Source organism: Elephas maximus, chromosome 23, assembly GCF_024166365.1.
Source record: "Elephas maximus indicus isolate mEleMax1 chromosome 23, mEleMax1 primary haplotype, whole genome shotgun sequence".
In the NCBI taxonomy this organism is placed as follows: Eukaryota; Metazoa; Chordata; class Mammalia; order Proboscidea; family Elephantidae; genus Elephas; species Elephas maximus.
The window spans coordinates 18288016-18311504 of record NC_064841.1 but is presented as its reverse complement, the minus strand read 5'-3'; the positions used below and the strand labels follow the sequence as shown (position 1 = coordinate 18311504).

The following is a 23489-nucleotide window of genomic DNA, read 5'->3' as shown; positions in this document are numbered from 1 at the left end:
AAAGTGCCACATTAAGTCAAGGTGATGATGAAGATAATTACCATAATCATTGTCAGCATTAGTGTTTTGATTTTTAATATTGTGATTATCATTATTTTATTTTATTTTTTGTCTTTCTAAATTGACTTTCCTCTGGGATCCCTTAGTACCACTTTCTAACTAACTGAAGCATGTGGTATAAAAATTTCAAGGATATTTGGAAAGATTTGCCTCTAGGCCAGAAGCCTAACTGACAGGCTTCTAATCTTATTCAGAGATAGGTTTGACCCAGGGTTTGCAGAACTCTCTGAGGAAGAATGTATTTGAGCCATCTCTGGATCAAAAAGATGCCTCCTGGCATTCTATGGGGCTTTAGCGCTTTGGCCTGAGGAGGCTTTGAAGCTGCCTCATGGAAGCATGAATGTTGGGTGGTGCCTCCCAAGCTAGAGTAGAGCCCATTGTCTCTATCTAGACGCCCCTAATCATGCGATCTGCCAGCTGAGTGTTACAACGGGGAGAGGAAACATGTTGTACATGGAGGCAACAAACATGTGCTTAACCCAAGAGCAATAAAGAAGGTGCCATTTCAAATGCAAACCATCATCAGTGCCATGGGTCCTCAAATGTAGCAAGGAAAATAGAATCTAGTGAAAAGGACTTTCTCACTGGCCCACATTTCTTTGTATCAACTATATCAAAGAACCTTCTAAAAGGCGGAGTAGCTTAATTCACCCCAGGCACAGGGCTAGTCCATCCTGAGTCCTGTGGCAGCAGCCATGCCATGAGTGAGCTAGACTGTCAAGAGGCCCTCTCTCCCCTCTGTTTCACTCTATGTGAGGTGAACTCCTTTTCTTTTTAAAATTTGATAACTGTTTTTCAATTAAAAAAGAGTCATGATTAGTCACTGCAAAATCTGCAAGATAAAGGAAAATATAAAGAAGCAAACAAAAGTCACCGGTAGTCCAACAACCGAGTAACAACTCAATATTTTGATGGATTTCTTTCCGTTTTTTTCTGTATGTATTCTTCTTTTAAAACTGGTTGAGATGGTATTTTATGTGCTTTTCCCCCCTGCTTACCACTATGTTGTGAAGATTTTTTCCAAGTCACTAAATGATCTTTGGAAACTTGATTTTGAATGCCTGTGGTTCCATAGCAGGGATATATCTTAATTTGTCCATTAATTTTTTGATGGACATTTTGATTGCCTTTGGTATTCTGCTATTATAAATATGTAAACATTCTTATAGATAAATCTTTGTGAACATCTTAGGGAAAGCTCTTTGAAATAGAATTGTTAGGTCAAACGATATGAATGTTTTCAAAGATTCTAGTGCATATTGGTAACTTATTCACCAGAAACATACCAGTGTCTGTTTCAAAGCCCTGGTCCTCTGCAGTTTCCCGTATTAAAATGCAAGCTTCTAAGCTCTCATGACATCAGAAGCCCTGGGGTTGAGGCCCTGGAATCTGTATTTTGATACAAAAACCCAAACTACACCCACTGCCGTTGAGTTGATTCCAACTCATAGTGACCGTATAAAACAGAGTAGAATTGCCTTATAGGGTTTCTAAGGCTGTAAATCTTTACAGAAGCAGACTGCTACATCTTCCTCCCAAGAAGCAGCTGGTGGTTTCAAAGCAGGTGGTGGTTTCAAACTAGCGACCTTTTGGTTAGAAGTTGAGTGCTTTAACCACTATGCCACAACAACTCCTCATGACCCTATAAACTAAAACTAAAAAAAAAACAAACCCATTGCCTTTGAGTCGATTGTGACCCATAGCGACCCTATAGGACAGAGTAGAACTGCCCCTTAGGGTTTCCAAGGACTGGCTGGTTGATTTGAACAACCAACCTTTTGGTTAGCAGCCATAGCTCTTAACCACTGCGCTACCATGGCTCCCATTAAAACCTGTTGCCCTCAAGTTGATTTTAACTCATACACACCCTGTAGGGCAGAGTAGAACTGCACTATAGGGTTCCAGGAAGCGGCTGGTAGATTCAAGCTGCCCACCTTTTGGTTAGCAGCTGAGCTCTTAACCACTGTGCCACCAGAGATCCAGTGACCCTATACACCCACCCAATTCTTAGGCACATTAAAGCTTGAGAACTATTAATATACTTGAGTCAATTCAGCAAACACCCGGAACTACTCTATCTAAACTAGAATTTAACTGAAAGGCTTTTTTTGGCTTCTGAATTTAGGTTTTCCCTTAATCATGGAATAGCATTACAAGTAGAAAGATCAGCTATGTGGTCAGGAAACCTTACTATAAATATCAGATAAATGAGACCCAGAATGGCTCACTTACTTCCTTGGGTCATCCAGAGATTTAATGGCAGAGGTAGAACTAGAACTTCAGTAGACAGAGGGCTCAGATCTACCCAAATAGCCTCTGGGTACCAGACACAAGGCACCAGCAAGAAGACTAACCCTTGAAATGACCCCCTGCCTCAGCCAAGGAACTGCCTTCTGATAGGCGAGGCCGTACCTCAGGATATAAGTAGGCAGCCCAGACCGAATGATAGGCATAGGTGCCCATCTTGGTCACCTAATGAGGTCATATCACTGTGTGCCCTGAGCCTGGAGGTGGTAGCACTGACGCTAAACCTAGGAGGGCATAGAGCAGCCACAGAGAGAATACCTGCAAGATATAAGCCACAAGAGCAGACTAGGAGGTGAGGTCCAGAGTTAGAAGCCGGGGAGTGGAGCAAGAACAGGGCAAGTGCAAGACTCACATTTGTGGGCAAATTTTAGGCCAAGGCAGGCATGAGTTAAAGAGAAGACAAAGCCAGAGGTGGGGGGCGGTGCAGTGGATTTATCCTCAAGGATGGAGTCCCATTGCGTAACTTCACAGCCAGAGCAGGTGCCTGCCTCTTTAAATCTGAAAGGTGCTGTGTGTGGGACAGGCTTCTGATAGTGGGTCATTAGGAGCACCTGGCTGAAGGAAGAGCGATGGGCCAGAGGAAAGGGACCTGAAAATGGAAATATAGAGAACAGTGGAAACAAACAATTACAGCAGAGAACAGAGCCAACAAATAACAGCCAAACATTTTAAGATTCTCACCACCTTCTAAGAGGAAGCGTGACTCTCCATGCCGTCCGCATGTTGCTATCATTGTTACTTGTCCTCAGCCGGTTCCAACTCATAGCCACACCATGTATGTCAGAGTCGAAACTGTGCCCCATAGGATTTTCAAGGCTGTGACCTTTTGGAAGCAGATCACCAGGCCTGTCTTCCGAGGCACATTTTCAGCTGGTAGTTGAGCACTTAACTGTTTGTGCCACCTCTGCATAACCCTGTTGAACCCATCAGACCATGCCCATGGATCACCTGATAGTATATGACTGCCCCGTCCTTCCGCTCATTCCTCTGCCTCTACTCTGGAGGGCCACCATTGCGTTATTTGACTTTCAAGTTCTGTGTCCACAAACTGCTCAGCAACCTTCAGTCCCCAGTTCAGGTTCTATAAATTACCATTTAGATCCCTCCATGCCCACATCTCTGTCCATCCCCCCTAGATGGCACCAGGTAAAGCACAAGAGCTAGAACCCAAAGGAGAACCTCAGCTGTACCCATCGTGCACACTTCAGTACCAGGGAATTTTCCTATGATCACCCAGCTTCACCGCCTCTGCATGGTCTCTGATATCTCATGGCCATCCCCATTTAGGATTGCTTCTCTCTTGATTCTTTGTCTCCTGGTCCAAATGTGACACTAGTGTAATAATGAATATGGATTCTGGGAATGTCTACAACATCCCTTGAATCAGGGTACAACAGATGGAGGGTGACTTTCTAAGCAGTTCTAGTCATCACTATCCTATTTGACTTGTGCAAATTCATCTTCTTGATGTCCTACACAACTTCCTTAGCCGAGACATCTTCTGATATGTATATGAAGTTCTAATTGCTCACAGGACCTGGATCTCTGGGCCAAGAAGGTCTATTTGGGTGGTGACATCAGTGCCTCCAGATCTAACCCCCCAGGAGGTAGAAATAAGAGTTCCATGACATCCATCCAGACAAGGTGTTCACATACAGCTGGAGAGTTGTGAATGATTATAGCGTAGATGTCCAAGAATGAAAAGTGTTCAGTGGATCCTAAGATTTGACAAGTGCTACTACTGTGGTTCCAGCCTCACCTGTCTCTGGCCAAAGCTATACCAGTCAACAGAGAAAACTCTTCCCTCTTCTTCTCTGGTCCCGGACTCTTGCGAACACACACTTTCGTGGAAACTTGTGTCTCCAATCAGCCAAGAAGGACATCAGTCACGAGCAGGATGGACCTGAGGACCCTGACCAGGCAAACTCTGTCTTTTCCCTGACGGAACAAATTAAGCCCCCCCAAAATACGTGTTGGAATCCTGACCCATATACCTGTGGATGTAATGTAATGTAATCACTTTCCATAATGCAATCTAGTGTAATATAGCCAGTCAGTCAGTTGAGGTCATACCAGTGTAGGTTGGATTCTAAATCTTTTCGCTTTTGAGTTATGAAAAGGGCAGATTAGACACATAGGCATGCAGACACAGGGGGAAAATAGACATATCTGACGATAATGGAGGCAGATACATCTACAAGCCCAGGAAGCCTAAGAATGGCCGGCGGCTAGAAGCTGAAATAGATAAAGAAGGACCTCCCCCTAGAGCCGCATCCTGAAGTCAGACTTCTAGCCTCCTGAAATGTGAGAAAACAAATTTCTGTTCTCTAAAGCTACCGACTTGTGGTATTTCTGTCACAGCAGCACTAGGAAACCAAGACACTTCCCCACCCCATGGACTTAGAGGCATTGCCTCAAAGAGTCCTGGCATGGCGAGATGGTGATGTCCTACCACTGCAGCCAGGAGCAGCTGGGAAAACCTGAAGGCTCACTGCACATCAAGAGAGACTGCTATATTTTCCAACATTTTGATGCTCCAGCATCTAACTCTATGAGGCAGTTCACTCTGTCCTATAGGGTCCCTATGAGTCGGAATCGACTTGACGGCAGTGGGTTTATCATCTAAATGCTAGATAGCCCAAGCTGGAACAGCGGGAGATCTCTGAGGTCACCTCACCTAATCTTCGAAGGCCCCGGACTTCACTGCCACTTGGCTGTGGACTATCAAAAGGAGCCCCTATCTACAGAGTCACTAGGAGTCAAAATTGACTCGACAGCAATGGGTTTAGGTTTTGGTGTCTATTAAACGACTAAAATAAAAATACTGATGTTACCAAATGGTGATGAAGATGTGGAGAAACTGGTTCTCTCATATAGTGCTGGTGGAGATGTAAAAAGGTACAGCCATTCTGGAAAATAGTTTTTAACAGTTTCTTATAAATCAAGCATACACCTTCCGTAAAACCCAACAATCCTACTCCTGGGTGTTTATCCTAGAGAAATTAAAACTTATATTCACACAAAAACCTGTACACAACTGTTTCTAACAGCTTTGTTTGTAACAGCTAAAAACCGGAAAGTGGCCGGATGTCCTTCAGTGGGCAGATGAGTCACAAACTGATACATCCATACCATGGAATACTACTCAGCAGTAAAAAAGCACACACACTCTATAGACAGCTTCAAAGGATCTCAAGGGTGTTATGTTAAGCAAAAAAAAAAAAAAAAATTAGAAAGGGTTACATACTGTATAATCCCATTTATATGACATTCTCAAAGTGACAACATTCTGGTGATGGAGTTGTAGCTGATCACTAGTTGCCGGGGGTGAGGGTGTAAAAACAAAGGAGTAGCACAGTGGAGTTTCTTTGTGGTGAGGGAATGAGCAGTTCTGTAACCTATATATGTGATAAAATTTCATAGAACTACACACACACACACGCAAGAGTGCATGAGAAATTGGTGGACTCCAAATAAGGCCTGTACCTGAGTTCATAGTATTGTACTAATGTCAATTTTTTGGGTTTGACAATGTACTACAGTTAGGTAAAGTATTATCATTGGGGGAGGCTGGGTGAAGGGTATCCAGGAACTTACTGTACAATTTTCGCAACTTTTTGTGAGTCTTAAATTATTTCAGAATAAAAAGTTACTAAAAGCAACTTTTAAAAAAGTTAAACAAAACAGCAGGGGGGAGTCTCCACCCCCAGGGAAGGGGGATTCAGCCACTGGCTTGTCTTTTATGAGCAACCCCTATTGCTTATTTTGCTCCCTTCTTATTTGTGGTTGGAAACCCTGGTGGCGTAGCGGTTAAGAGCTACAGCTGCTAACCAAAAGGTCAGTAGTTCAGATCCACCGGGCGCTCCTTGGAAACGGCATGGGGCAGTTCTACTCTGTCCTGTAAGGTTGCTTTCAGTCGGAATTGACTCACTGGCAACGGGTTTTTTTGGTTTTATTTATGGTTGGCCTTTTACGGGGTCCCCAGTGGCTCTGGCCTCATCCTCTGCTTCTCAGAGGCAGCCCATCTCCAGTCGAATCGAAGCTTAAGTATTCCTTTCCTCCTCCTGAGACTGTAACTTCAAAGCTATGTGAAGACTCAGAGATCTAAGAAATGGCCTCACGTTGAGAATCTAGGACAAATCGTCCTTCTCACCCCTGCACAGTAATTTGTCTGGAATGGCTCTTTATCTGGTCCATTCATCATACAGATTATTCTCTTCACCTTCACCCAATGGCCCTTCCTTTCATGGAAGGAGATTAACTCCTCTTTGCCCCCTTTCAGTCTCATTCGCTCAAGCACCTTCTTTGAACAGCACTGCTCTCTCTCTGGGCCGTAGCTGAATGCTGCAGTGTGAGATGGCTGCCTGCCTCTGGAAGCATTTATGCATCTGTCAAACACCTTTTTGCCAGACTTGGCCCATGAGAAACAGTTTTGAAATGAAACTGGTGGTGAGCCGCCTGCGTTCGCAGTGTGGAATTGCACAAGGCCGTGGGCATTTAGGTCAAGGAGGACTCTCTGCGCTCACTACCATCATGGCCCGATCTTGGTGAAATCCAGGCTCTCTCTTGCACTGCCTTGTGCTGCGGAGCGGTCCCAGCATCACCTAAGATGGAGGCCGAGCATATGGTACTGAAGCTGATGTGGCATCCTTTCCGGATCTGACAATACGTTCACACATAAGCCACTGCCCCCAGGACTGGCCTCAGCCCCTAATTTCCTGCCATGCCTTATTTATTGGGGAGACGCATCAAGAGGCCATGGTGAGAGAGACTGAAGTATGCATTTCTTGGGCCTGGTTGGAGGTGAGGGTGGTGTGCTAGAAGGGCGAAAATTTGAGTTGCTGACTCTAAGTGGGCGTTGGTGGATTTCCTAGTTTTGCACCTTTCGGTTTCAAAAACCATACTGAGCAACAGAAAATGAAACCTACTGCTTATTTTTAGCCACTCAAGCTAACTCAGGAGATTTTTCTTTGCAAACCAAATAGGATAAAGGCTACTTCAGCTGGCTGATCTTGGTCTGATTGACTTAATATAGCAATCAAGCCTGGTTCTCTGATACTTCTTAAGTGACGCTTTGTCCCTGGTGATATTTTGGCCATCACTTATTATTTTGCTTACAATTATATTTTAGTTGAGATTTTTTTTCTTTAATTAAACAAATATACCGTAACATTTTCTTCTGAGAGGAATTGGGAAATAAATGATAAGCCCTCTATTCTGGCATCCATTCATTGATTCACTTATTCCATAGCTCTTCATTAAGTATCCATTTAAACGACAGCTTGGAATTTGTCAAAATTGCGTCAGTGTATGGAATTGCCAAGAACAGAATACTAGACATTAAAGAAATCTGGCTTCTATCATGGTTGCTGGGGTCCTCAGGTATGACACTGACACTCTTTACACCTGATTTTCTCCCCTTTCAAAGAAAGGGTTTAGATGACATATCTAAAGTACCTTTCCCCTCCTGAATTTCTGTGAAACACGCTCTGCCACTGAGGGCCCAAGGAAATTGTTGAGGCACTTTCTGGAGGCAGTGGTGTCATTAGCAGGTTGCTCTTTTTTCTGTCTTCCTCTTTCCCTGTTCTGAGAGGGACAGATTTAAACAAAGCACCGTTGTCTGCTTGCCAGACAACTTGTTGCTCCACTTGGTAAGCCAGCGATTAAGTTCTTGGAAGACTTCCATAGGTGTTTCAGTCCCCAGGTCCATTCCTTAACTCATGGAACAAGTTTTTGAATTTTAGAAAGTAGTCTCATGATACAAAGCTGAGGATCCTGTTGGTAATGGTGGGGATAGGGAAACGCCCATCACGATTGGTATTGGTGAATCAACAGCATATGCACAAAGATCCCCTCCACCACACCAGGCGATGCTCTAGGTGATAAGGGAGATAAAGATCTTGCAAGAGGCAAGCCATAGAGAAAGATAGATAGTTCATTGCAACACAAAATTTATTATGCTTTTCTCTTTAGTCCAAAAGAAAGGTTAAGACCCACTGAGGTTAGGCTGCTCTGGCTAAGAAGGGATACATGGCTGTGGCCCTTCTGAGCTGCAGAGTCATTCATCTGACAGAATAGGAAGCGAAAGAGTTTGTTCCCAGGTAGGGTCTTGGAACATTTGTTACCAGGGATGAAGAAAGAAATGAAGAGAGGATTTTGCCCTTATGTGAGATGGATCTTATGGAGAGCTCTATCTATAAGGATTCTTTCTCCTCTATCTTCACTTGCATCTCCACCCTCCCGTTCCAACCTAGTTGCCAATCCCTCTAGAAAGCAGAGACTCAGTCTTCTTGCTGAATATTTTGCCAGTTCGGGATCTAGAAGACCCTGTTATTTTACTTGCTCTTGGTTCGGAGAGTAGCAGGCAGTCATGGCAGCAAATGAAAGTGTGATTAAGCATGGATCTCCAGGGGCAGTAAAGGTCATTATTCGCGCCATGTTTCAAATGCACTGAGAAATGAAAGCAGGAATGATTCTGTTGCTAGAGCTGAGGTAATGATATTGATAATGGTGGTGAGACCACTGAGATTCTTCCCACAGGAGGGTCTGAGCTGATTTAGGGAAGGATAAGATGGTGTGCACTGCAGTTTCCCTCATGACCCTAAGTCATATATCACCTTTTCTCTGCTGAAAACCACATGGTCCATGTTTCCCTTCTTTCTCCAGCTCTTTCCTGGAGGGTAAATGTAGTTTGGTCCCCTAGGTTTGCTGCCCAATCCATGCCCTCAGGTGTGGTCTTCCCATGTCTTACACTGATGGTAATGGATGGAAGTAAGAAAGCTCACGTCTTAGAATTGGAGAAGGCTTCCTGGATTTCAAACTCCTCTGGCATGTCCCTTCACTCAAACCTTCCTCCCACAGTCTCGTGAGCACTGAGCAAGAAAATCCTCCTCTCCTGTCCCCAGGCAGGGTGGATAGAGTTGATTAGAAAGCCCCTTTGAGAGCCATCATGTTGGCATATAAAATGACTGCCAATGAAGGGAGACAGTCGGCTGGCTACATACACCAAGAGGGGGGAGAGTTGGAGTCAAGCTCTTGGCGTAACACTGGGCAAGTCCTTTGACTTCTTGATTCATTCTCCTCATCTATAAAACGGAGTTAATAGTCACTGGTCTCAATCACAAAATAAATACAACATGCCCGATAAGCAGGTAAAAAATAATTTAAACCCCCTAAAAAAAAAAAAAAAAAACTGCACATTTTAAGCTACTATAAGAAGCATTCTTACCCATTAAATCAGGAAATGTAAATTAAATTATAATTCTTGCATTAGCAAGACAGTAGGGACATAGGCTTTCTCACCACTGGCAGAGGGTAAATTTGTACAGTCTTTCTGGATAGCAATTTGACTGTACGTCTAAATTTTAAAATATATATGTATTTTTTGTCTTAACAATCTACTTGTAGGAATTTATTGCTCAGTGATCCTAGAACACTGTATATAATACAACACCATTTACGTAAATGCACACACATAAAAAACCATTTTCTGCTTATGCAAAACGCATTAGGAAGGAACAAAGATGTCCTGTCAGAAAGGACTTCGGCCTCATCTCTATGTTAATTTTTTTTTTTTTTAGAAAGAGAAATTATGAAACACTTCTGTAATTAAAAATTAAGTTAAAAATTTTTGAAGAAAAATATCAAGGCTGTGCGTGAAGATTTATTTCCAAGGCCATGATCATTGCGTTGTTTACGATAGCAGAAACGGAAAGTAACATCGGTTCTCACAGAAGGAGATGAGATTTAAAACATGATAAATAGAATGTGAAATACTCTCCAGGCCTTTGGGGCCAATTTTAGGTTCATTTCATAGACTAGACTCCTTCTTTCCTGGAGTTCAAACTAGGAAAACAATAGAAGGAGATTTAGTGACATGGGACAGTGTTCACAGTATGTTTCTAAATGAAAAATGTAAATCACAAAACTCATTTACAGTATTATCCTATATTTGTACAACAATAATGTGTGTATATATGTACATATGTATGATATGTGTCTGTTCTGTATATCCATAGAAAAGTAACTGAAAGCAAGACCCACCAACATGTTAGCATTGCTTGGCTGCAGGTGAGATGACTGTAAATTACTCGTATTTTCTTCTTTGAGTTGTTCTTTATTTTCTAAAATTGTAACAGTAAAGCTTTGTTATATGAATGTTTAAGTTATTAAAAATAACCTCTACTCTTGTAAAATGACCTAGATTATGGAGACCATGAGCTAAATTCTTGCCCCCAAATTATAGGTTTGTGTGATCTAGAATCTGGAAGGGACCTTCCAGCCAACTGAGTGAATACTTTATTTTATAAAGACAAGCACAAAGCAGGTTCCTAGGAGGCGGAGGTTGAAGATCTCCCAAATGCCCACCTTTCCAAACTGCTCTAACACTCTGTCATCTCTAGCATCAGCTACTCCCCCTCTCCTTGGTACTCTCCCTCCTGCCTTTGGGTTCTGTAATTCGCTTCAATGTCTCACAGAACTCATGAACCATATCAAGGAGATGGCTCATGCGGCTATGGAGGTTGGCAAGTCCCAAATCCATGGGTCACAGATAGGCTGACAAACCCAAATCAGCAGGCCAGACAACAGGCTGCTGGCTCACAAGGCTGCAGAAGCTGGCAGATCAGGTCAGACAATAGGCTGCTGGCTCATGGGGCTGCAGAAGCTGGCGAATCCCAGAATTGGCAAGTCAGACAGCAGGCCACTGGCTCAAGTCCTAAGAACCAGAGGTCAGACAGTGGCGAACCAGATACAGGATCCAGATGGAGAAAGAAAGAGCCCCGTCAGAGCATGTGAATATATACATTAGATATAGAGCTCACCCCAGGGAAGGGCATGACTTGAGTAAGAGTGGGACCTGAGTCATGCCCTCCTGCAAGGCCGTGACTCAAGAGCCACCCCACAGTAGTTCTGCCTCATTAACACACAGAGGTTAGGAATTACAGTACATAAAATGGAGGATAATTAGGATAACTACAACAGATCACAAAATGGACGATAACCACACCATACTGAGACTCATGACCTAGCCAATCTAACACACAGCACCAATCACCATGCCTCACTAGGCTTCCATATACCTTATTTGCATGGTCCCACCCAGTCACTGTGTGAGAGTCATAAAGACTATGGCTAGAAGGTCCATATTAAGTAACTCACTGCGCCACACCAACCAACCAACCAGTTGCCATCAAGTCAATTCCAACTCACGATGAGATGACCTAATTAATCCAACCCATCTCCTTTATATACGAGGAGACCTGGACCAAGGAAGTGACCAGGCAGAGATTACACAGCTGTTCAGTAGCACCAGAGTCTTTTTGCTCCTCCTCCACGGTTCTTTCTTCTAGTTCCATACACAAATGGGACTCCCCTCAAGACGCAAAAAAGACAAAGCTCTTTGTCCACCTCTTCCAAGAGAACAGGTGGATTTTAGATCAGAGCAGACTTGGCTATAAAAAAAGTACGTCATGTGTTCATATCTCTTTAGAAACATGATGCTGTTTTTATATTTCATCAAATTCATGATACTATTAATTTTGGTTGGTTTTTAAAATACTTTTTTAGAACACTTTTAGGTTTGCAGAAGAATTGTGGAGAAATACAGAGAGTTTCCATTTACCCCCTTCCTCCTGCACTGTTTCTCCTACATCTTGTATTTCTGTGGGACATTTGTTACAATTGATGAACCAATATTGATACGTTGTTATTAACTAACATCTATAGTTCCTTGGAAACTCTATGTTCCCATCAGGGTTCACTCTTTGTGTTGTACAATTTTATAGGTTTTGACAAATGCTTGATATGTATCTACCGTTATAGTGTCTTACAGGAATAATTTCACTGTCCTAAAAACACCCTGGGTCCCACCTATTCAGCCTTCCTCTCCCGAACCCCTGGCAACCACTGATCTTTTCTTGTCTCTATAGTTTTGCACTTTCCAAAATGTCATATAGCTGGAATTATACAGTATATAACTTTTTTGACTGGCTTCTTTCACGGAGCAGTATTTGATAGCTCATTTCTTGTCACTGAATAATACTTCATTGTGTGGATGTACCACAGTTTGTTGGTCATTCACTTATTGAAGAACATCTTGGCTGCTTCCAAGTTTTGCAAGATGCCATTAATTTCAAGAACACCATTATTTTATGAAAAGAAAAAAATGTCGCCAGTTAAAATGGCAAGACTGTAACAGGCATCCAATTCTCAGATGTGCTGAAATTTGAAAAAGAAAATCTTCAAATTGATGAAATATGGTAATCAGTAGCTACATAAAAACATGAAAGTGTTACAAAGGGTATCTGCAATTTCTTACCAACCCCCTTTGATGGAAAGCAGTTAAGCCTTTGTCTAGATGGCCCCCCAATTCTGCTCTGAAGAAGCCTTAACTGACCAAGAAGGCAAGCTGGGGTAGATTTTTAGAATCACAAACTTCCAGAGGTAGGTGGGACCTTGTTATCGTGTGCTGTCGAATCGATTGCTACTCATGGTAACCCTGTATGACAGACTAAAACTGCTCCATAGGGTTTACTAGGCTCTAATCTTTATGGGAGCAGATTGCCAGGTCTTTTCCGCCACGGAGCAGCTAGTGTATTTGAACCACCAACCTTTTAGTCGGCAGCCAAGTACTTAACTATTGGCACACCTGGGGTCCTGGAAGGGACCTTCCAAAAAAAACCAAACCCATTGCCATTGAGTTGATTGCAACTCATAGACACCCTATAGGACAGAGTAGAACTACCCCATAGGGTTTTCTAGGCTGTGATCTTTAGGGAAGCAGACTGCCACATCTTCATCCCACAGAGCAGCTTGTAGGTTCCAACTGCTGACCTTTCAGTTAGCAGCTGAGCACTTAACCACTGCACCACCAGGGCTCCCGGAAGCGACCTTAGGGGTAAAACATATAGATGTTAATATAAAGTCATTCATTAAGATGATGCATTTAAAACAGTAAACTTGGTTGAGGAAAATATCTGAAAGTTAGATTTAAAAAAAATTCACCTTTAAAATATATTAAAGAGATCAAAAAAACCAAAACCCAATGCCATCGAGTCAATTCCGACTCATAGCAACCCTATAGGACAGAGTGGAACTGCCCCATAGAGTTTCCAAGAAGTGGTTGGTGGATTCAAACTGCTGACCTTTGGGTTAGCAGCCATAGCTCTTAACCACTATGCCTCCAGGATTTCTTATATTGAGGAAGAAGCCCATAGTGCTTACTTACATTAAGTGGTCAAAATATGAGTTGAAACCAGGTCTGTCTTGATTGTTACACTGATGTTTCTTTCACTGACAATTTAGAATAGTTTAACAACTTGATAACAAATTTACTCACAAATATTGATCATATATTAGGTATAAAGGAAACCAGCTGTAATTTTTAATACAGTGAGTGGATAAACTCACTTATTAAGTGTGTGACCTTGCACAAATCATCAGACCACCCCAGCCTCAGTTTCCTCATCTGTAACGTGAAAAGATTAGACTTTGCTAATTGTTACCTATAAGGAGTTTGCTCAGATGTAAATTTAAGTTTTTTTTTTCAATTTATTTTGCCTTATAAAACATTTCTAAATTAGAACAAATCTCCCACCAAAATTTACTACTCTACTTTCTACCTTAACTTCCCAGTATGGTCTACTTAATTCCTCCTCCTTTGTCTTGTCTTTTTCACTTCCTGGCCCCCAGCCTCTCTCCGGTTGGTGGTATCCTAGGTGCCCACAGTTTTGGGACTTGGGGAGTAGAGACTGAATAAACAGGGGGAGTTGGGCTCCAGGGAGCAGGTTTCCCCTCTGCCAGGTGTCTGCACAGTAAGAAGACTCCTGACACGAGAGTTGGAGTGGGGATGTAGGTGGTTTTATCCTTTTAAGGTTGAAGGAAAGACCCAGACTTTGGAATCAGTTGAACTTAGGTTTGAATCCTGGCTCTGCTATTTACCAGTTAACTGTGTGACTAACTGGGTACTGTCAAGTCAATTCCAACTCATGGTGGCCCCCTGTGTACCAGAGTAGGACTGCTCCATGGCTGATTTTTCAGAAGTAGATCGCCAGGCCTTTCTTTCAAGGTGCCTCTGAGTGGACTTGAACCTCCAACCTTTCAGTTTGCAGCCAAACTTGTTAATTGTTTGTACCACCCAGGGACTCCTAATGGTGTGACTAGTATGCTCTATTAGTTCCTCAACTGAAAATTGATGGCAGTTAATACCCACTTTGCAGGATTATTGGGTTAGAATTAAATCATATAATATAGCTAAAACATTGAGTATGTAGTAGCTGCTCAATAAATGGTGCCTATTATAGACTTTTGGAGCCCTGGTGGTGCAGTGGTTAAGAGTTCGGCTGCTAACCAAAAAGGTTGGCAGTTCGAATCTACCAGCTGCTCGTTGGAAACCCCATGGGGCGGTTCTACTCTGTCCTGTGGGGTCGCTATGAGTTGGAATTGACTCAATGGCAATGAGTTTCTTACAGACATTTAGTTCTGATCAAGGTAGAAAGCAGAAGTTCTTGCCCAGATTTCTAGGCAAGATATAGACATTCAAAGTAGCTTTGGACTTTACCGAAATTGTGGCTAAAATATCATCCAAAGGTATTTTTATCATTGATAAATTAAGCCACCCTGTTGTTTTCATGACTGAATATGCTATATATACTATATACTACCAACCTTTCAAAAATTTTTAAACTTTCAGAATTCTAAGAATAAATATACATTTTATATTTGGTAAACATCTGCTTTTTTTTTAATGTTGCATAGACTAGTCTAACCTGATAATAAATTTACCCACAAATGTTGACTATCTATATTGGTGTGAAAGGAAACCACTGTTTAAAAAAAAAAAAAAAAACAGCAAATGGGGTAAACACTGAACAAACACACAAACTGATCCAAATGTTTATAAAGCACGGATTCTTCTGGAACTCAGTGCTCTGACTTTACATTTTTTAAAACATAGAGAGTCAAACTTTGTTCATACTTGAATTACGTACTTTGCATAACTTTAACCCACAGGACTGGGGGGGATAGAAAAGCTCCCACTGCAGAACATCTAAGGAGACTGTGAGCAAGTCAGAACACTAATCACAGTGAAAGAAGTGCCCCTCACTGCAGGCTCTGTCCTCCTGCAGCCTACTCTGGCCAGATTATTTTGGGTTCCCCGTGCTGGACTTGTCTAAGTGGCAGAAACAGGTTGGAATTTTCATGGTGGAAAGGGATTTGTCTTTTAAATTAATGTTTGCAAATATGCCCTGAGGAGGTTGATGGGGAGCACACAGTTTTTTTAAAAAAAAGTCATAGATAAATGCATACCCTTGCTACTTATAATCATGGCAAAGCTTAAGTAATTCAGGCGTGAGCATGGTTTTTTTAAAAAAGTACGGAACAGGATTTACGAGTTGAGAATGTCTGCCTAAACAAGCTCATCCGTCTGAATACTTTCAACTACAGTTCACATTTGTTGAACACAAGCAGGTTTGGTCAATGTGCCACGTTTGCTCAATAAGTGTTTTGGAACGCCCCGAAACAAACCAGCGTGCGGCTCTTAGGCTAGCTTGACGGAGGGTGGACAGAGAACCCCACAGGGAGGTGTGAAAACCACTTGACCTGGTGAACTGGGCATCCATCCTGGCATTACAAGCACTGGTAGGGGATCTGACCACACTCACCACCCTGTCCCTGCAAAAAGGATGTAACACTAGTCACTCATCTCTTGGGGGCCTTATAGGGATTACTTTCGCCGTCACTGTCATTTATGATCTCAGACAGAGGAGGAAGCTACTTTGTTCTGTGTGGTCAGAATTGATCCCATAATAATTTCTGAGTATTTTAATGTTAATTTCTGGCTTGCTTTCAAATATCATTAATGGAGAATATCACAGCAGACACAGAGCATCAAATGCCCACGTGTTTCCTTCAGCCTGCTCAGTCCGAGGACCTGGCTTTACAGATGACCATATATGAAGTTGATACCTATAACTCAGCATGATAGTATCTCTGATTCTCAACCCCCAAGGTAAAGGAGGAATTGACCTAAGGACACTCCATTCTAATTTTCCGTCGCTGTCAATGCTAACCAGAGCTCCTGGAGCAGCGTTGTGGGGGTGGGGAAGATGGTTCCACCATTGATGTTAGGAGCGACTGTTTTTGTTAGAGCCATGTTTATTTCTGGAGTACTTGTAGGGGAGAGGTGGGCTCCAAAGAGAAGAGGACTCGGCGTGGTTCAGGTATGACCGATCATCTGGACAACAGACTCAGGGACTTTAAAGTGTATTGAATAGAGGCGTGCCAGGTACTTTCCACACATGAAGCTAAAAAATCACTTGTCTTCTGGGGAAAGAGGTAGAATGAGAGCTAGGAACAAAGATCCAGTTGTGAAGTCTAGTACGTAACGTGAAGACGTTTGAATACATGTTCTCCCTTAAATAATTTCTGGGGAATGTGAATGTTTTGCTAACCTGATTATTTTTAGCCAGCCCTTTTAAAAGATAGAGGCGCCGGAAAACCAGCAACCCCAGAAAATACTAATTCGTGTTTGCACTTGTGTTAAAATTAATTAACATTAGCATATTCAGTGATGCAATAGGCAATTAAAGACTTTTGAAGAGAGAAGACAAAAATGTAAATATTATATGTTCAAAATCAGTATCATAGCATTTTATAAAAATGTTGGCTTATGTCCAGGATCTGAGGGTGGGGGTGGGTTTGGTTTCTTTGTAGCTAGAGAAATATGAGTGGAAAGGAATCTGTCTTATTTCCTTAAAAATAAAAGGCTTCTTGTTTTATACAGCACAGTAAATGCTTTTTTGTTTTTCTTACCTGCCGGCAGAGTCTGTAGAAAATTTTTCTAGCAAGCTATGCTGTTTTTCTCTCTTTGGGGACATGATGACACTGGTTTTGTAGCAAAACAGTATTTGCTTATTAGGCATTTCTTCAAAAATCCTGAATAAGCAGCTCTGTTCTCTCCAGATTTTTTGTTCCACATGTTAAACATTTCATTGCAATTTGAACTTCAATTGTGTGTATGTGAGTATGCATTTGTGTGTGTGTGTGTGTGCAGGCGTGTGCATTGATAGGAAGGCACGAAAAGGGAGTGCATAAGAATTCTTGAAGGTTTTTATTTAAAAAATTAATTCCTTACCATTATGTATTGGAGTCGTTACAGAAGGCTGTTACATACAGCCAGACCAGATCCCATCAATCTTAAGCAGTGGGGGTAAGGAGGCAGGGTGGAAGAAGACATGAAATTTGGTGTTTGAGTAGATGGGATTTAATTTTCAGAAAACATTTCTCTCGTAAAATGGATAGCACCCCAGTGTTAGCCCTGACCTCCATGATGTCAATGTCATCATGCAAGCATGGCTAAGATAAGCCTCAAAGTAAAACAAAGAAACATTGCCTCTCAGCACAACATAGATTTCTTCTCTTCCAGTATGTTCTATCTATAGCCTTTTAGTGTTCCTGTTCATGGCTTGTTGCTTTAAAATTTAGCTTTTGCAGGGGGAGGGGGGAGAAAAATCATTTTTGCATTTTCTATGCTCTCAGCGAGTGCAGTCGCTACTGCAAGTCTTAGCATTATTTAGGTCAGTATCTTAAGGACAGCTTTTATCGTTTATGACAGTCAGGTATACATCCAGAAGGAACTCAGAACCCACTTATTTTTCTGTACTGATTTTATTCTGCTCTTAAGTTTAATAAAATTCATCCACATTTTAATAAAATTCTGTCTGAGAAGTATCTGCCGTTCTGCTCTGCAGATACATTTAGCAGGATGCATGCACGCTGCTTGTGGTTGAAGGCTATATAGCATCGGTACAGACAGCTGATGGTGCATTCTTCTACAAGCTCGCCAGCCCCGTTTAGGATTTTGAAAAATAACCTAGACATTCTATACCCTTCTTCAGAATTATTCTTTACTTAGCAATAGCTTAACAGTTTTTGTTGTTTTTGCTGTTAGCAATTCTATGAAATTAACAGTCTATAAAATGCATCCTGGACCAGATACCTACTGTATGGAAAGCTTTCTTCAAGAGGAGGATATGACAGCGTTCATCCCAGCTTATTTTCTTCCTTAGCCAAAGGATTGTTTGATTCTCAGAAGCAGAAGGACACCATCATTGTGCGGCAGCTCTGCTAAAGTGTATGAAATGCCTTCTACTGTCTGGTGGCAGAATTTGGAGTTTGCTAAACAGTGTTTAGTGATTGGGCTCATCTTGCATCACCAGCTGATGACATTTTTCTTTGTTCCCTCCTACCCAGTTGAACCAAGACTCTGAGGCTGATATGCAATGTCACTTACAACATTAATCAGATACTGCATTTAAGGTGAGCTGTCCCTTGCCTCCTCCTTCCCCAGTGCTCGTGTGCTGCATGCAATGCGTACCCTGCTTCCGCGAGCCTAAGATGGCAGGCAGGATTAGGCGTGCTTGGGCTGTGCGAGCCTGCTGTGTATAGAATTCATTACACGTTGCCTAGTATTTCAGATGTGAGTATGTAAATGCTCTGTGTGCCATGTCATCTGGTAGCGAAGGCTTGTTTTTGCCTCATTACAGCCTTAGATATTTCAACATAACCTTTCAGTTCCGATTCATTTGCTTCTGGATGTTTGCTTTTCATCACATTCAAAATAGGATTTTACCTTTTTTTTTTTTTAATGAAGCCAAAACAAAACCAAACCTAAAAACAACAAAACTCTGCTACCAGATGGTGTCTCCCCTTTCTTCCTGCATTTGCTGTCTTTTCAATAATGTATGTTGTATTGTTAATTAATGTGAATATCAAATTAAACACTTGAAACTTACATATTTATTATGCAGGTAGGAGGCAAGGTGGAATCTATTTTTAACTCCTAGGCACTCCATGGCGTGCAAACCACTCGGGTTCTCAAATTTGTGTTTTCAGTGCTGGTATCCGTGGTTTTGATTTTCAGCAAATGTGACAGTGGCCTTTGCAGTGGTCAGCTCCGGGCTTTGAACTCTCAGAGGAGGAAGGGAAAAAAAAATTCAACACACCACCTCCTTGGTTGCAGCCTCAGAGAAACCTTGGATGAGAGAAACTTCTTTTTTCAATCTTGTCTTCCTATTGATAAATTCAGTTCTCGTGATCACAGTACATTCAAGCTGCTCTGCGTATGATTTTTTTGGTGACAATTGCATCTAAAACTTGTGAGCAAGAAGACGGAGAAATCACTTGGTCTCCATCGCTTTACATAAAAATGGCTGAGTGTCTTGTCATGCTAGCACTGCATTGAGTTATCCATACAGGTAGGTTGAAATTTGCATGTTTTATAGATTTTTTTGGAGCCGTGCAGCAAAAACATTAGATGGATTAAGATAGCACTTTTAAAACAGAAATTAAATGAGACAGTTGTAATCTTTTGGGGGGGAAGGTATTAAATCAGATAGCCTCTCCTACTGATACACTATATAAATGTGTAGCTTTTATAAACTTACCAAATGACTCTGCTATAAAAGTGAGATTTTTCTTTTCTTGAAAAAATTCATACATATGATAGGTGTGGCGCCATTAGACAACAAAAGAATTTTTTGAAAAGTCTGTTGATTCGGCTTCATTTTAGCTTGAAACTAAAAATAAATGGATATCTGGAGCTACTTTCAACCTGCGCAAACAGGCTTCACCAGAAACATTAAAAATATTTAAATTTTAAAAAGCGGTCTTTCAACGTGTTGTATTAAAGATTCAAATAAAGACATATGCTTCCCAAATCAATTTTAGGTGATATACAAGAGTGAATACATTATTTGTATATCTATTATTTGAAGGACTGAGGACTTACAATTTTTAAAGGGGGAAATATTAAATATAGATGACCCTCTTAGAAGAAACAGCCTCACTGAGCCTTTAGAATGGTTGATTTCAGAACAAACAGCTGGGGTTCTATAGGTACCAAATTTCGGCACTTTTCAAAATAATTTCATGGGCTCTTTCCTTTGAGCATAACTTCTCAAATATATTTTAGTTTCGAATTAACACTGGGCCAGAACATGTTTCCTTGGTAACCAAATCCTATTTAAAAATGCAACAACAGATATGCAAAAGAAGGTTTTAAAAAAAGAAACAAATGTTTAATGAAGTTTTTACAGTTCTTCTTCCTCTCATATAGAGTCTGAACTGGTTTTAGATGTTTTTAAATGTGAGCTTTAAGTCTTAAAAATTAAGCCATATTTCTACACTTACAGAGAAAGCTTGCACGATGAGAGCTTTTCCCTTCCTTCTTTTTACTCGTTACTGTCAAAACTAAGGTTTTCTTTGTAATATGCTCCAAAATGCTAGCCAAGGTTTGTGTACAAAGGTACAGTTTCACTATCACAAGTTCACCAGCGCCACGGAAACAAAAGGTATTTTAGAAATTCTGAGAACCAGGAAATGCTTATGCCCTTGTTTTCCCTGATCCCTCCATTGGTAAGCTCAGAGCTCATAGTAGAGAAGGACCCAACCCAAACCCATTCGTACTGAGAAGTGCACATTGAGCCTTTGTGGAAACGTCTTTGTAGGTGTGTTAGGAGGAAGATGGTGCCAAACCTGAAACCTCCCTGAGGTTTGCCCCGATGTGAAGAACATTGACATTCAGAAACCATCTTGTACAGAGTTGCTTTATTCTAGCAGTTTCTCTAATGTTCCGCAGTACTATCTGTAAAATCAGATCTCTTGTGGGCTAAAGGTTTGCTTGTTGTTGTTGTTTTGGTTTAGCTTTTTTTGTTTGTTTGCTTTTGGGAGGCTGACTCTAATATTTTGCTTGGCGTCTTTCTGGCTCAATTATATTAGAACATGATTCATCTCGTAGTGATTTCATTCTCTGGGCTTGCCGTGAAATATGCTTCCTACGACACCTTTTTTTTTTTTGGAGCTGTTTGGGAGCCATTTTCCTCCTTCTTGGTGACTTAAAATGACTAAGTGCATTTTGAATATGCATCAATCAGAAGATCGTAAAATGAAGGGAAATGTCAGAAACCTGATTTGGTATTGCCTATTTATTTAAAAAAAAAAAACAAACAATTTTTTTTTTTTTTTTTTAGTACCAGTAGCATTAACAGTTGCAGCAGGATCAAGCTAATTGTCATTTGCTCTTGAGCAAATAATGAGCCAGGCATTTGTAATTAAAACACTATTGCTATCCAGAAGGATTGCAACTGCAATGTCTTCTATTTTGATAGGCCAGTACAAATTAATCATTTTGAAGCCATTTGAATCTTAATTACAAGATTATATGGATGCAATGGAATTGTTTTATCATAAAAATGAATGCCTTACAGATTCCACAGTGTATTTGTTCTTTGTAAGATGTTGATCCTTTTGTTTTTAACTCAGCATGGTTGCGTCATCTTGTTGTAGATTTTTGTACCTAATGATTTTTTGTGGCATTCTTCATTTCTATTGCTCTTGATCTTGTCCAAAAGAACTTTAAACACAGTTCAAGGAGCTAGAAAACCACACAAGACTGTTGGAAAGTACACTGTACCATTGTCATTCTAATAAACGGAACAGTGAATGGAAGAATAATTATTATTTATTACTTTGTTGTGTTTCGCCTTAATGTTCTGCCATCATATTTCACAGAAATGTTTATAAGGCACAAAACCTCTTTAAACTTACCCATTTACAATTATTACTGGATTTCCTAAATTAGCTGGCAATGCTTCCTGCCAACTGTAGAGGATGGCACTTACCACCTCTTACCGTTTAAAAGATTATGCTTAAACCATTTATGCTTTTCAGCTAAGGTGTTTATACCGGGCAGGCCAGAGCAGGTGCGACAGGAAGAGCATGCAAACAGATGCTTTGTTCTCACCAAAGTGAAATAGGCAAATTTGTGGTTTTCTGCCTGAATAATTTACAGTATAAAATTCTCAAATGTTTATTCTTTGGAGAATAGGAAATGTTTTTCCAAGCTTTAACTCAGTGGGAATAACAAGATTGCATCTCTTGTTACTGAAGTGATGTTGACCATTTCTCAACCATTTCTTTGGATCCCTCATAAACCCATGGACTCGTAGCCAAACCATGACTTAGAGACTCTTCCTTGGTTGAAGTGGGGAGAAGAATCTAGAAAAAAGATCTAGTACCTTTGTCTTTAGTACCAAGTCATGCTAAACCTTTAGTTTCCTGGTACCATGTGGTTCGTTCTAACAGCTCCCTTCCAAGGGAAATGCTTTTCTTAACAACTTTATTGGTAATCAAACATTCAGCACATTTATTGAGCACCTACTAGATGCCAGGCATTATTTCAGAGTCTGGGAATATAGTAATCAACAAGACAGACCATGGCCTACCTCTTATGGACCCATGTCTAGTTGGGGGGGGGTACAAAATAAATACATAAGCAAATAACTAAAAAAGACAAGTGCTACGAAAAAAATAAAACCAAATAAATAAGAATGATGAGCTGAGGGTAGTAGAACCACTTTGGAATGGTTGGTCAAGGCAAGCCTTCCCGAGGAGGTGGCATCTCATGAAGCCCTGCATGATGAGAAGGGTCCAGCCAGGTGAAGATCTGGTGGGGAGCCTTACCAGGCAGAGAAATGCTCGTGCTAAAACTGCAGACTTTCCTTTTTTTTCATTTAACTGTTACTATCTCAGGGTCAGGTCTGACAAATTGGTGGGTTGAGCCTCATTTAGGCAAGCTTTCCCCGCAATGAGAAGCTGACCAGGTTGGCCAGGCTCCCCTGGCTGGTCTTAGCTAGTCAAACCCCCATGACTTGGTGCCAGCAAGGTCACTGCCTTTGACCCAGTCATCCCATGAGATGGCCTGAGAAGGTGCAATGAGACTTTGGGCATGATGTACATCCTTGGTGCTGTTGAAATTCTGGCCCAGGTTCAGCACCAACCCAAGAAATCCGCAGAAGAAATTCTCTCCGAGCAAGGAAATTTCTGGAAAACCTCTTGCTTTCTTTTTCATTAAAACTCCAGAATTTAAATGCATTGGTAAAACTTTGAGATAGCCATTTACTTTAATTTTTTTTTCGAAGGCAAATGGAGGAAGGGTCTGTCACATCTTGACCATGGATTGTCTCCGTCCTCTAATACCTCTCACCAGAGTGAGGGTTTGTTCAGGTTTTCACTGAAGGCTTCTGCTCTGCAGACATCTTTGCCTGTTGGTGGCTTTCTAA

General features: G+C 41.3%; 1 protein-coding gene across 13 annotated transcripts in view; it reads left to right on the top strand.

Moving 5' to 3' along the window:
- Positions 1–23489, top strand: part of ZBTB38 (zinc finger and BTB domain containing 38) — a 172697-nt gene that overhangs the window by 55471 nt on the left and 93737 nt on the right. For 9 of the 13 annotated variants that reach the window (XR_007515103.1, XR_007515100.1, XR_007515101.1 and 6 more), the window contains one exon: positions 18622–18687. The exons of 1 other annotated variant lie outside the window; for it this stretch is intronic. The gene's annotated coding sequence lies outside the window, so the exon portion shown is untranslated. Of the gene's footprint in view, positions 1–10385; positions 10438–18621; positions 18688–19291; positions 19626–23489 lie in introns of all 13 variants that reach the window. 3 more of the 13 variants (XM_049867527.1, XM_049867523.1, XM_049867522.1) reach the window with 3 other exon arrangements.